The 12,970-nt window shown below is 39.5% G+C and overlaps 1 long non-coding RNA gene across 1 annotated transcript in view; it reads left to right on the top strand.

The window, feature by feature from the left end:
* LOC118353654 (uncharacterized) overlaps positions 1 to 11,739 on the top strand; it is a 38,969-nt gene extending 27,230 nt beyond the window's left edge. Inside the window, exon 2 of the long non-coding RNA XR_007409375.1 lies at positions 10,697 to 11,739. This is a non-coding gene — a long non-coding RNA (uncharacterized LOC118353654). The remainder of the gene's footprint in view (positions 1 to 10,696) is intronic.
* Positions 11,740 to 12,970: the final 1,231 nt, after the last annotated feature.

Here is a 12,970-nt window from a genome sequence, read left to right as displayed (position 1 = left end):
TATTACCATAAAACCTAGTTCCATTTATTATAATTGCATAAGATACACTAAATGTTCTTTCTCTGATATGTAGGTTGGTTAAAAATCTCCATCATGGCTCCCAAGGAACAAAGTCTTCTATTTCCCTTATGAACTCGTGTTAAAGATCCTTATTCATTATGTTCTATAAAAATGATGAAGTCAGTGCATGGGGTTGCCTTATGTAAATTAATTTCACCTTGCCTCTTGCTTCTGAAATTATCATAATCTTCCCAAATCCAGTTTAGGCTGCCTCCTTTGTCCAGAAAGCTTTTTCTCACCACTTCCTTCCTCAAGGCCCCCATCTTGTGAGAAACCCCTTATTCCTGGGCTGACTTTATAAGACTAACACACATGTACTTCCTGCTGCTGTTGTTGTAATCCAATAAGTGTTAAGATTTCCAAAAGGTTTTGTCTGTTGACATCCACAGTTTGACTGCCTGTTGGGCATTTGACATTTGCTTAGTGAGACATCTGTTTAATAGATTGATTTTTTTCTTTTTCTTCTTCTCTCTCTTTTTTTTTTTAATCAGGGATCATTTTTTTAAATGTCCATCAGTATTCACGAATGGGCTGAGAAAAAGTAGTGAGTAGTTAAGCTTTTTGGTTAAGAACACAGGAAAAAAAAGTTTCCATTATGCCAGAATTAAAATCAAGCTCACGATATTAGCAGACAAGCTAGTTTTTCAAGGTTTGGGCAAAAGTGGCTAAAGAAACCAAGCCAACTGCAAGAATGTTTTCTGGAGAGATCAAGGAGCAAGAAAGGAGCTGTCCTCAGATGTTGAAAGAATGCAAAGTATTTCACTGTTGAATGTGCTTTCTTTGCTGAAGAGCCAGCGGGAGAGGGTGGTTTGTTTATTTGAAGGGAGCTTACCTCCCCTGTTTTGTCAAGGTGTCAGGTTTCATAGGAAGCTGAAGACCTTGTAGTGTGCCCTGTAAGACCCCTAAGTTTTTCACTGGATACTCTGTGCATTATTTCGTCTCTAGTATTCAAAGAAAATCCCCAACATCCTTATCTAAACTAGGTAAATGATAGGTGTTCAATATAACTCGGCTGTTAGGCCACCTCATTGGAGCTCTGCAGTCCTGCATTTGTGAAAAATAGTTGCAAGAGAATTTTGAACTGACACATGGAAAAAGAAAGGACAGCTTCACTTTATTTTGCTGGGGAATGCTTGATATTTGCATAATCGCCCGCGTCATCTACCAGCTAATATGATGATAATAGTATGATGGCTCTGCCAAGCCCTTTCCAAATCCGTGCCTATCTAAATATCATTTTGATAAAGTTGGTGAATCTGAAGAAAATAAATTATGACAGAATATATCACATTTATTTTTAATTAATACAGTTCTTGATTATCCAAAATATAACATCTGGTATGCATCTGGATGAGTAGAAAACATGATACCCTGTAGGTAAAGAGTCAATATAATTAGTAGAAGCCAAAGACACTGACGTGCAATTTGATTTTTTTTTTGCACACACAAAACTCTAAAATGCTAAGCCGTCAAGATTTATGCCTTGTGATAAGATGCATGAGTCCTTTGATCTTTACCTTTCTTGTAGAGTAGAGCTGGACAGGATGTGTGTAATAGTGTTCATATCGACTATTGGATACGCAAAACACACATCCTGAATATGCTTCACTTTGAATATCCTAAGCCACATGAACTGGTATGATCGTTGTTAATTTAATGCTATAAATACATGTAGGTATTTCACTGCATTGTGTCGCTATCATGAGGACACAGAGTACATGTTCGGCTTGCGTTTCTTAGATTAAATTTAAATAAGCCAATTAAGACAAACCAAATTATGTGTGGATGAGACGAGAGAGAAAAGACGTGACCATAGGGAGCTGATTATTTCTGATAATGGCATAAATGAAAATTGCATGCCTCTGACCAACTGTTTCGAGTCTTTGTCAATTTTCCAGCAGATGTGACACTTCAGTATATGTGGAATGGAAATGCAGAAATGTCATTTTTTAAAAAATATGGTGACTTAAAGAAATCATAATGTAATGTCAATAATTAATGTCAACTACTAATAATGTAGTTCCAAATATCGCTCCCACAGCAATCAAGACTTGCTTGCATAATCCGATGATCTTTTTTATGGACAATACGTTCCAAAAAGTGGAACGTATCTCCTGTCTCCTCTGTGTTCACATGCATATGTGAATTCAATATTGGTATTTTCACTACTGAATTTGAGAGTATGTGGAAGAGTACGTGCTTGATAGAATTGCATGTTACAAAATTTCTGCAATTTGAGTGACTTTTTACTTGGACCAGAAAGATGCGTGGAATGACCTGATTATAGTGCAATTTCCTGTAGCGTTGTGCTACATTGAGAGTACTTACCACTCATTTCCCATCCTGGGAAGCCCTCCCCAAGGGATCTCCAACCCCTCCAACCCCTCCAACCTCAAGGACAAGCAGTCAAGGGCAGTGATGGAAAGAGACAGAAGAGAAATATTTGTTGGAGCTGCAACCACGAACCTAGAAAGTTTATAGGGCCCCATGAAAGATAGGTTATGTGTGCTTGCCCCTCACATATCATGCCCCTCTCTGGTATGGCTCAACTTCCATAATTCTCATCTCACACTTCATCCTGTCTGGACTTCTCATCACCAACTCTTACTCCCACGTGTGCCTTTGCAAAGATCTGCTTTGACCTAAAGGGGAACGGAGCAGGTCAGAATCCACTTCCACATGGGAAATCACTCCACAAAGAGATCTTTATTTCTCAAGACATGGCATGGAGGGATGAAGGCTATTTTTTTTTAATCTTACATATCCCACTAACTGTGGTTGGACAAAGAACTCCTTGATTCTGTCCTAGGAAGTTTAAGAACAAAGTTCGACCTTATTACCTTCAGAGTTTAGGAACAACATTTTCTTGGGTGAAATGTCACAAGTGGTCCCAGCATATAAGCAAAGAGATTGTCAAGCAGAGATAGAATTTCCTTGTAACACCCAGTGGACAGAGAAGTGACATGAGTATGCTTGCTTCTCATCAATATTCAGAGTCTCCATGATAATTATTTTGAGACTGAACAGCCATGCCATTAAATAAAATCATTCCCCCTGTCTAGGTGATTTGTTTGGATTATATATACATCTATATATGTATGTATATTTGTATTATTTATATTTATATTTCTAGGTGATTTTGGGGGGTTACAAATACCCAAAGACACCAAATAAACATTCTAAAAGCTTCTCCACTGTGACTGACAAATTTGGAGGGAGAGGGGCTTTATATTTCTGTTATCATTCTATAGCTCTGGACGACACTTTAATCAATATATACCATAAATTTCTTTCTAGTTAAATATCTAAAGATGAGAATTTCAGAGCATAAAACGTACCGTAACCACCAAAATCCCTACCCCTTCCCTGTACAGCTTACCTAATAATAAGATGGCAAATAATACTTTGCTCTTGTGTTTTTTAATACCAAATGTTCCGCCATTTATTCCAACAAGAATGTGCAATCAATTGTAATGTTTGCAAACAACGAAACAGCTTGCTTATGGCCTGAAAGCATTAAAATGTTAAAATGGTATATTAGATCATTTTCTCAAACACGGCCTATAACCTAGAATTTTATGTGCATGTAGTATTCTGTGGAAGTAAATTAGAAATAGGTCCTAGCTGTTACCTCATGCACAATTAATGAGTGTTGTTTTAGATGGCAGCTATCCCTAACAGCACAGTTCTATGTTAAGAAAATAGAATCTGAATCTCTCTTGGTGGAACTTAAAATGATTCACTTTCCATCATCTGTACGACTGTCATAAGGCTATTTCTTGTCCCTTCTGGAACCAGGCAAAAGTATATTTAATGAGCTCAAAACATTCTTCTCCTAATTTGTGGCTTTTCTATACTAATACATAATTTCTCATGTGTAAATATATTTGGTTAGAACCTTGGTAACTCTAGAGTCACCTGACATTTTATTATTGCTACAAAAAAAAAAAAAAACAGAAAATGTGAGAGGAAACAAATGTTTTTAAAAATTACCTTTGTTCTAATTTGTTTTTACTTGTATTAGTCAGCGAGAGTTACCGTAACAAAACAGCACAGACTGGGAGGCTAAACAACAGGCATTTATCTCTCACAGTCCTGGAGGCTGGAATTCTGAGATCCAGGTGTGGGTAGGATTGGTGTCCTCTGAGGCCTCTCTCCTGGGAGTGTAGACACCATCTTCTGCCTGTGTCTCCATGTGGTCATTCTTCTACATTCTGTGTCCTCATCTTTTCTTATAAGAACACCAGTCCTATGGGATCAGGGGTCATGAACTCATTTTACCTCGGTCACATCTTTAAAGCCCTCATCTCCGGATATAACCTCATTCCGAGGTCCCAGGGATGAGGGCTTCAGCACATGATGTTTAGTGGGGACGCACTTCAGTTTCTAACACCAGACCAGTGGAAAGCTTGTGCTCTTAAATCCATCTACCTCACCTCCCATCAATGTGTCCTTGTTCGTACGTGAAGCCTGTGAACCCCCTGAGCCTATGCAAGCACTTCCTCAGGCTGTTGCGAGAGACAGCATTTCTGGCAATTCATTTCCTGTACTCCAGGGATAAACCATTCTTTTATTGGAAGGAACAGGAAGTCATTGTGATGGATCGTTAAGAGTAGTAACACGGAACAGTGTTTCTGGGGAGTTCTGATGGGCAAAAAATCACCCAAGACCCCGTTACAATGTAGGTTCAGATTCAGTGGGTCTGGACTAAATCTACATTTCAAACAAAGTGGTCCAAAGCCTGCATCTTCTGTAGCACAAGACTGTAGTTATTTATACCAAACGCTAGAGGTCTAATGAAACTTTGGGGAGGTCCAACCAGCGAACCCCTTTCCCTGCATATTCTAATTTAATGGGTTTGGTGGCAGGACACAGAGCTGCAAATCTCAAGCAATCTGGACTACTATTTGCTGTGGGTTTAAGTAAGTTACTTGCCTTCTCTTTGCCTCACTTTTACCAGCTGTAACATGGAGCAGTCATGAACAATACCCACCTCAAAGCTGTGATGAGAATTAGTTCACATAATATTTATAAAGCTATTTTTTTATAAAGCTATTTAAAAAAAATCCTGTGATATCAATATACCTATTGACATGGGGAACTCTTAGCCCTTATTCCTTAACATATTTTGCTCCTTGCTATGTTATTGCCACTACTTCCTTTTAATGAAATAAAGTCCCTACTGTTATTTACAATAAAAACCAAGTTATAGATTGAATCTTCAAGTATGGTTAAAGAGAAATCATCTAAGCAAGACCTTCATAATAGGATTTATAGTACCTACACAACAACTTATATTACCATTGAACACAAGAAATCATTTTATTTATTTTTTTAAGAATTTATTTCTTTTTCATAGAGAGAGCACAAGCAGGGGGAGGGGCAGAGGGAGAGACTCCCCACTGAGCAGGGATTCCAATCAGGAGGCTCTATCCCAGAACCCTGAGATCATGACCTGAGCCAAAGGTAGACACTAAACCTACTGAGCCACCCAGGCACCTCACAAAAAATTATTTTAAATATCCAATGTGTTAGGCTTTGTATAAGGCACTTATCAGGCTCACTATACCCGCCGAGCTTGGGGTGCTTTGTTAAAGTCATGAACTGTCATGACACTGTTTGTGGCAGCCCTAGAGAATGAATACGGGAACTTTGGAGAATGGTCACTTTCACAACAGGAATTAGACATCGATATTGTGTTTCTGAAAGAGCCCGGGTGTCCATCAAAACGAGTGGAGAAAGGAGATGTGGTGTATACAGACAATGGAATATTACTCAGGCATCAAAAAGGATGAAATCTTGCCAGGTGCAATGATGTAGATGGATGTACAGATAATACCCTACAGATCTAGGGTATTATCCTAAGTGAAATGAGTCAGTTACAGAAAGACAAATACCATGTGATTTCACTCATAGGTGGAAGTTAAGAAACAAAACTAATGGATATGGAAGAAGGGAAGGAAAAACAAAATAAGGCAAAATCAGAGAGGGAGACAAACCATAAGAGAGTCTCAACTATAAGAAACACACTGAGGGTCACTGGAGGGGGTTGGAGGATGGGGTAACTGGGTGATGGGCATGAAGGAGGGCATGTGGTGTGATGAACACTGGGTGTTATTTGCAACTGACGAATTGCTAAAGTCTACCCCTAAAACTAATAATACACTGTATGCTAATTACTTGATTTTGAATTTAAATAAATAAATAAAAATAAAACTACATGTCCCCTAGCAGTCTGCATGGTATATCCTGCCTCAGCGTCAGGGTTTCACGGCCACCAGTTGAGAACCACTGGGATAGACCAACACATTGACAGGCAGGGTCTTTCACGCTAAGGCAGATTTTCCAGTGTTGGCTTTGCTGTCATTGGGGTTGGGTAATTGTTTGCTGCAGGGTAGGCTGTTCACCAGCATCCCTGACCTTAACCCAGTCAGTGCCAAAGGCAAATCCTCTTCTCCAGATGTAACATCTGAAAATGCCTCTCGACTTGGCCACACGTCGTCTGTAGGGGACAGGGTCACCCTGGGGTAAAACCATTATTTATTTCATGAAGTCATATTTTTTTCTTTAATACATCCAAAGCTCATTGTATGGAGTCTTTCAGAGCAAGGCAACTTCTGATTCCTTGAGCCGTCTACACAGCGACCTTTGTTCTTCATGAGCCACATTTAGAATCATCTAAGGACAGGGTATTTGCCACATGTACACATTGTACTTAGTGACTTAATTGATTAATATATTTAAATATATTTAACAATATATTTAAAATGTATTTTAAAGTGTTTAAATATATTTAAAAAGTATTTTGAAAATAAGAGTAATCAAAAAGCCAATTTGGCCAGCCAACAAATAAGAAAGTAATCATCTCTGAAAACATGTGTATTAACTAGTTGATGCGTGCCTCACCTGCTACCTTAATGTTAAAGGTTTAAATACCTTACATGATTTGAATTAAGTGTGATTTTTAATTAAATATTACCCAAAGTGACTACATGATGAGAGTTTACTTTGCTCAAAAAAAAAAAAAAAATGCCGGTAACATCAACATTAGCAGCCAGGACAACCCAGGGACAAACAGATCTGTGTGAACCATGAGAAAAACAAGGTCACTGTAGTTTGATGGTAACATATAACTTACAGGATCCATTCCGCTGGAGATCTCAATTTAAAATTTCATGAAAGAAGGTTTTCTGCTCACATGTCAAAGGCCGCTGCTAATGAAGGTGTATAATAGCAACCGGATAATGATCGAAATTTTGCAGGCATCACTTTCAACATCTGTTTTTAATTTAGATTTTCATTAATTGGATGGTGAGCTGTAATTTTTGGTTTCAGTTCGTGCTAAAAGTATATGCTGCCTACATAATTACTGATATTGTTATTCTTCCATCAACTTCATGAGCAGAAAGTCACCCGTTGCTGTCCTTTTTTCTCGTTGTTGTAATGGACCCTTTGGTCAAGGGATAGAGCACAGACCAAGACAGGGTTCAAAATTGGAAGGAAAAGAAAACCTGTCTGCTCAGAGACACGATTTCCCCGGCATTCCTGTAAAAATTAGGTGAGGACAAAGTGGAAAACAACACAGTTAAAAATTGGTCTTGCAATCTGTTTCTGATGTGCCAACAATCTGTGAGATTTCTACTAGGGGCAGGAAGGTTTTTTATCACATACACCCACATATCCCCATATTATAGAGCATCATCTTTACAGTCAGTTTCATGCAAACTATATTCCTCTTTATATATTGCTAGACATATCAGATGTGCATTGACTAGATACCTTTCCAATGAGTTAATTTAGCATAAAAATATTTAGATAGGGGGCACCTGGCTGGCTCAGTCAGTGGAATATGTGACTCTTGATCTCGGGGTTGTGAGTTTGAGCCCCACGTTGAGAATAGAGATTCCTTGAAAATAAATCTTAAAACAATTTTTAGATAAAATCATGACAGTCATGGAAGCAAAAGAAAAATAAGATATTTCTGTTTGTCATGTTTACATTACTTCATGTAAGCCAGTGTTCTGATTTATTTTAAGACCTGGGTCTGTACACTTAAATTTTTTTTTTTTCACACTGAAGGCACTATATAGATTTCTATATTTTGCATGCAGAAGAAATCTCTCAAAAAGTAGAACTTCAACTTAAACCATTTTGAAACTTATTTATGTAAAGCTTGTGTGAGAAGATGCCTTTTGTATGATCTAATGATTAACTTGCAATGTGAGGAAATGTGTTTGACTTTAAACCGTACTTTCCACTTTATCTGTTAGACTTTCTGGAAAATGCTAAGGGAGCCTCTGAAACCCCAAATCTGCTCCGCTAGAACATTTCTAAGAACTTTGCTCCAAACTATACATCCTCACTTTTCTCGCTAAAGCCAAGTTGACCAAGCAATCTTTGCTAAGCCATAGGACCAGCCTTATAAGCCACTATTTCTGTAAGTTGGCCCCACAGAGATCAAGCTTCTCCTACCTTCTTAGGATCTGATGCGTGTAGAGTGCTTCATAAAATAAAGGGATCTGAGTCCTCTATGGAATGTCAGGTTATCCACAGCCAGACACCATACTTTTCATTTCACCTAGAAAGAAAATGAGCCAAAATACCTAGGCATCCTCTACATGCTGGGTGGCATTCAGTGGTGACCACAGGGGCAAGGGCCCATCATTGGGTTCATCACCCTACTTTCCTATACACTTTGCTACCCAGTGCATGTATTGTTGCTTGGAGTATATGTAACAGGTCATGGTGTTGACAGTGTAGTGGATAGATACATTACAGATCTATCTAATATAGTGCTATAGATTATTATAGCAAAATCCTAGTGCTGTGTAGGAAACATCATGCCATCTTTGCAAAATCTTCTCATTTCAAATTAGAATTGCTTGGTTTTTACAAAGTCCTGGTAGCGGCAGTGTTGCCCTCACCATCGCGGTCTAGCGATCGCGCTCTGGAATAACGTATCAGAACAAGATGTTCTCCAGCCCAGTGAGCAAAGACACCCAGAATATTGCATCAACAGGGTTCAGATTAAGCAGGTCCAATTATTTTGCAGGAGGAAGTTGTTCGGACACCCAGGTCATAGCCTCATGGGCAAGAACCTATGACCAATTGACAAAGTAAAGCCATGCTTGGGTGTTGCGGACATAGGACACTGCACGACATGCTGGAACCATTGGCATGGACTGCTCCTTAGTGCTGCTTGGGTCCCATTAGGACCCCAAAATGATGGGATGTGAGAAGAGAGAATGGTGCTTCATGCAATGTAGGAACAGAATGGATGTTCAGAAGCACAACTGAGTGTTGTTCATTGAGCTGAATTAAGCCCACCTCCAACCAGGGAGAAAGGCTGATCCTTTACAGAGAAGTAGCTAGAGTAGTAGACTTGGTACCCAGATTCCCATTGGTTGCACAAAGGAGCCACAAAACCCAAGGCATGAGGGAGACTGTCTATTGCTAGAGAGCCCTGTAATCCCTGACGTGTGTATTTCCAAAGTGTGGACTGAATAAATGCACATTTACATGGATCTACCTCAACAGTGGCACATGTGTATGCCGAGAAAAGATATAGGGAATGAAACCATGGAGCACAGAGTAAAATTTATTTGCAAACTGAATAAAGGTTGTATCTGCTGACTTTAATGTTCTGCATGAAGCCATGTTGAACACAATATTCCGAAAAATGTATAACGGAGACATGCCAATTTCTATTTTTCAGTTTTGCTTTTATTCATCCAATCAACCATCTTTCTTGTATATAGACCAAATGCTGCACATCTCATCCTCAAGTTGTCTTTCTTACAGGGGCACCTGGGTGGCTCAGTTGGTTAAGCATCTGGCTCTTGGTTTCTGCTCAGGTGATGATCTCAGGATCATGGTCTCAGGGTCGTGCAATCGAGCCTTGCATTGGGCTAGACAATCAGTGGGGAGTCTGCTTGAGAGTCTCTCTCTCTCTCCTCTATCCTACTCACATGTGATCTCCCCATCTCTCTCTGTAAAATAAATCAATAAAATCTTTTAAAAAAACACCAGATGTCGGGGCACCTGAGTGGCTTGGTGGTTGAGCATCTGCCTTCAGTTCAGGGCATGATCCCGGGGTCCTGGGATGGAGTCCCGCTTTGGGCTCCCCACAGAGACCCTGTTTCTCCGTCTGCCTATGTCTATGACTATGTCTCTCTGTGCCTCTCATGAATAGATAAATAAGATCTTTAAAAAAATAAAATTAAATTTTTTTTAAAAAGATGTCTTTGTTACAATTGAGACATAAAGTTAGCTAGTTTCTCATGCAAACTGCAATCCCTCCTTCTGTTGGACATAAAACAAAACAGAATGGTGTATGTGTGTGTTACTATACACACATGTATTTTTTTTCTCCCACCAAAACCCATGTACTAAATAAATACACAGCCTCATTATTTGACTGTGCTGGGATGAACTCTGTATTTTGAACAGAAGCTAGCTATTATCCCTCCAAACAATGGATCTCTATTGGGTTTGCTGTACTCAAAGTACCTCCAAGTGCCATGCATTTTTCTGTACAAGGAATGCATCATTTCATTTCCTCCACAAACCAAGACAGTACATTTCAAGTCTTTTAAAGACAGAATGGTGTTTTTATTTTTACCTTTTTGTGTTGCAGGGACATCGAGTCGAAATATGAGGCCACGTGTGAAATTATTTGTCTGAAGGAAGGTTTATTAAAACATCCCGCGTTCACAACAGCAAGACTTGGGAAAGCTTTTGTGAGCAGTTCTTGACACTTTAATACCAAACCCAGCTGTCCTTATTTCACTACGTAGCTTTTTAAAGTCAGACATGAATCTGAGTGCTGGAAGCAATCACACCAATTAGTGAAGCTCTGTGACATGTTTTGTGTTTCTTCTCAGAAAAGAAACGGGACACTGGAAATGGACACTAGCAACGACAGCACTCATCCCCGCTCTGCTGGGCATGCACGTCGTTAGGGGCTGTGCAACCACTGCTGTGCCATCCTTATGGGCTTTACATAAATAGCCTCCTGTTTTTTTAAATAAATTATATTATAAATTACGATCAATTATGAACCATCCAGCAAAAATGTTAATCATCCCCAAATCTCCAAAGGGTGCTGACTGTACCGACTTGAATCCTGAGCTTCCAATGGTAACCTGGTGGCTCCCAAAGTTGTTAGTTTGAAGAGGGTGTGTACCCACTGGGATCGATGGATGGATTGATTGATTTTTTCAGGTTTAATTATATATTTTAGAGAGAGAGTATACAGCATTGGGAAGGGCAGAGGGAGAGAGAATCTCAAAACAACTCTGCTGAGCTCAATGCAGGGCTCAGTCCCATGACCTTGAGATCATGACCTGAGCTGGAACCGTGAGTCCAATGATTGACTGACCAAACCACCCAGGCACACCCCGACTGGGATCAATTTATAATGAATCAAAGCTTACCTGAGTCTGTAGGAAGATATGCAACTTGCTCCTGGGAAGTCCTTTCATGTCGCCGATTAAATGTTCTTAAGAGAGCAAGTCAGTATTTTTAGGTGTGTTTAATCAATAGGATCGGGAAAAATTGAATTTTGTTTCCTACCTACTATATACTTATTATCAGACATTGCTGTACGTGTCCCCTAAAGCATCTCTGTACTATGTAAAGGGAAGTGAATTCCAATAAAGAAGTCAATGCCCATCTTAATTGTTTGGGGAGTTCTGTGAAACAGTTCTAACACGGTGGGCAATTACACTCTGAGTGTTGAGTTAGCGAAAGCATGGATTACGAAGGAAGTAGAGCAAGTAGTCCAAAGTAGACTCAAACTTTAATTTTAGTTTGGATTTGCTCTTTGGAAGCAGGACCATTCAGGAGCAGGAGCGTAATGCATAGTATGATGTACAGTTTGAGGTTTAATTGAAGCATGCATTTTCCTGCTAAAAGGGAATATGCACAAGGACACCTGGGTGGCTCAGTAGGTTAAGCATCTGCCTTGCGCTAAGGTCATGATCTCAGGCTCCTGGTATGGAGCCTCACGGGCTCCCTGCTCAGCGGGGAGCCTGCTTTTCCCTCTCCCCTATGCTTGTGCTCTGTCTTGCTCTCTCTCTCTCTCTCTCAAATAAAAAAAGAAATTAATACAAAAAATAAATTAATACATAAAAATAAAATATTTTTTTAAAAAGAGGGACCATGCACAACCCATTTTGACTATTTAGGGGCTCAAATAGTTGCAGAGAGTGGAGAGATAAGGGAAGAGATGTGATATATAGGTGAGATGTGGGCTGCTGCCCATCGAGCGAGTCTACACGCGCTTGCACAAAACAGGTGAAAAATAAACACCCAGCCATCATTTGGGGCTTGGAAGTTGAGGCAGAAGAATAGGGTATGGCCAAGAATACCAGAAAGCTGAGTCTCAAGTATAAAACAATAGTGCAATTGGGATTATTTCACAGCGAGAATGACCCCGGTTGACTGCTAACCCACCCCACTTCCTCATGTCGTTGGATGATTTGGAATATGCACAATTTTTCCCCCAAAGCCAAATAAGCATCCAGCAAATGTTGATAGACGAATGATAGGGGGGTAGATAGATGACAGGTAGATGCATAGATAATAGAATGGACAGGTGATAGGTTGATTGATAAAATGAATGTCTCCATTAATAAAAGTGGTTTTCTTTAAAGCTCTTGCGGTAGGAAAGCCAATGATTATAGTGCAGCTGGAGAAATTACTATTTGGTTTAAAATAACCTGAATATTTATCTACATACCACACAAGTGAATTCTTCTGTTTGAGGGAGCCCTAATGCAATAAAGATCCGTGACCTCTGGATCCTGGAACGCAGAACACCCATGATCCAAAGGCCGACTAAAGAGAAAGAGGGCTTTTATATTTATATAGTATTGATTTTTACCAAGCAATAAAATATAAATAACCA

Source organism: Canis lupus, chromosome X, assembly GCF_003254725.2.
Source record: "Canis lupus dingo isolate Sandy chromosome X, ASM325472v2, whole genome shotgun sequence".
NCBI classification, from domain to species: domain Eukaryota; kingdom Metazoa; phylum Chordata; class Mammalia; order Carnivora; family Canidae; genus Canis; species Canis lupus.
This window is presented reverse-complemented; position numbering and strand designations above follow the sequence as displayed.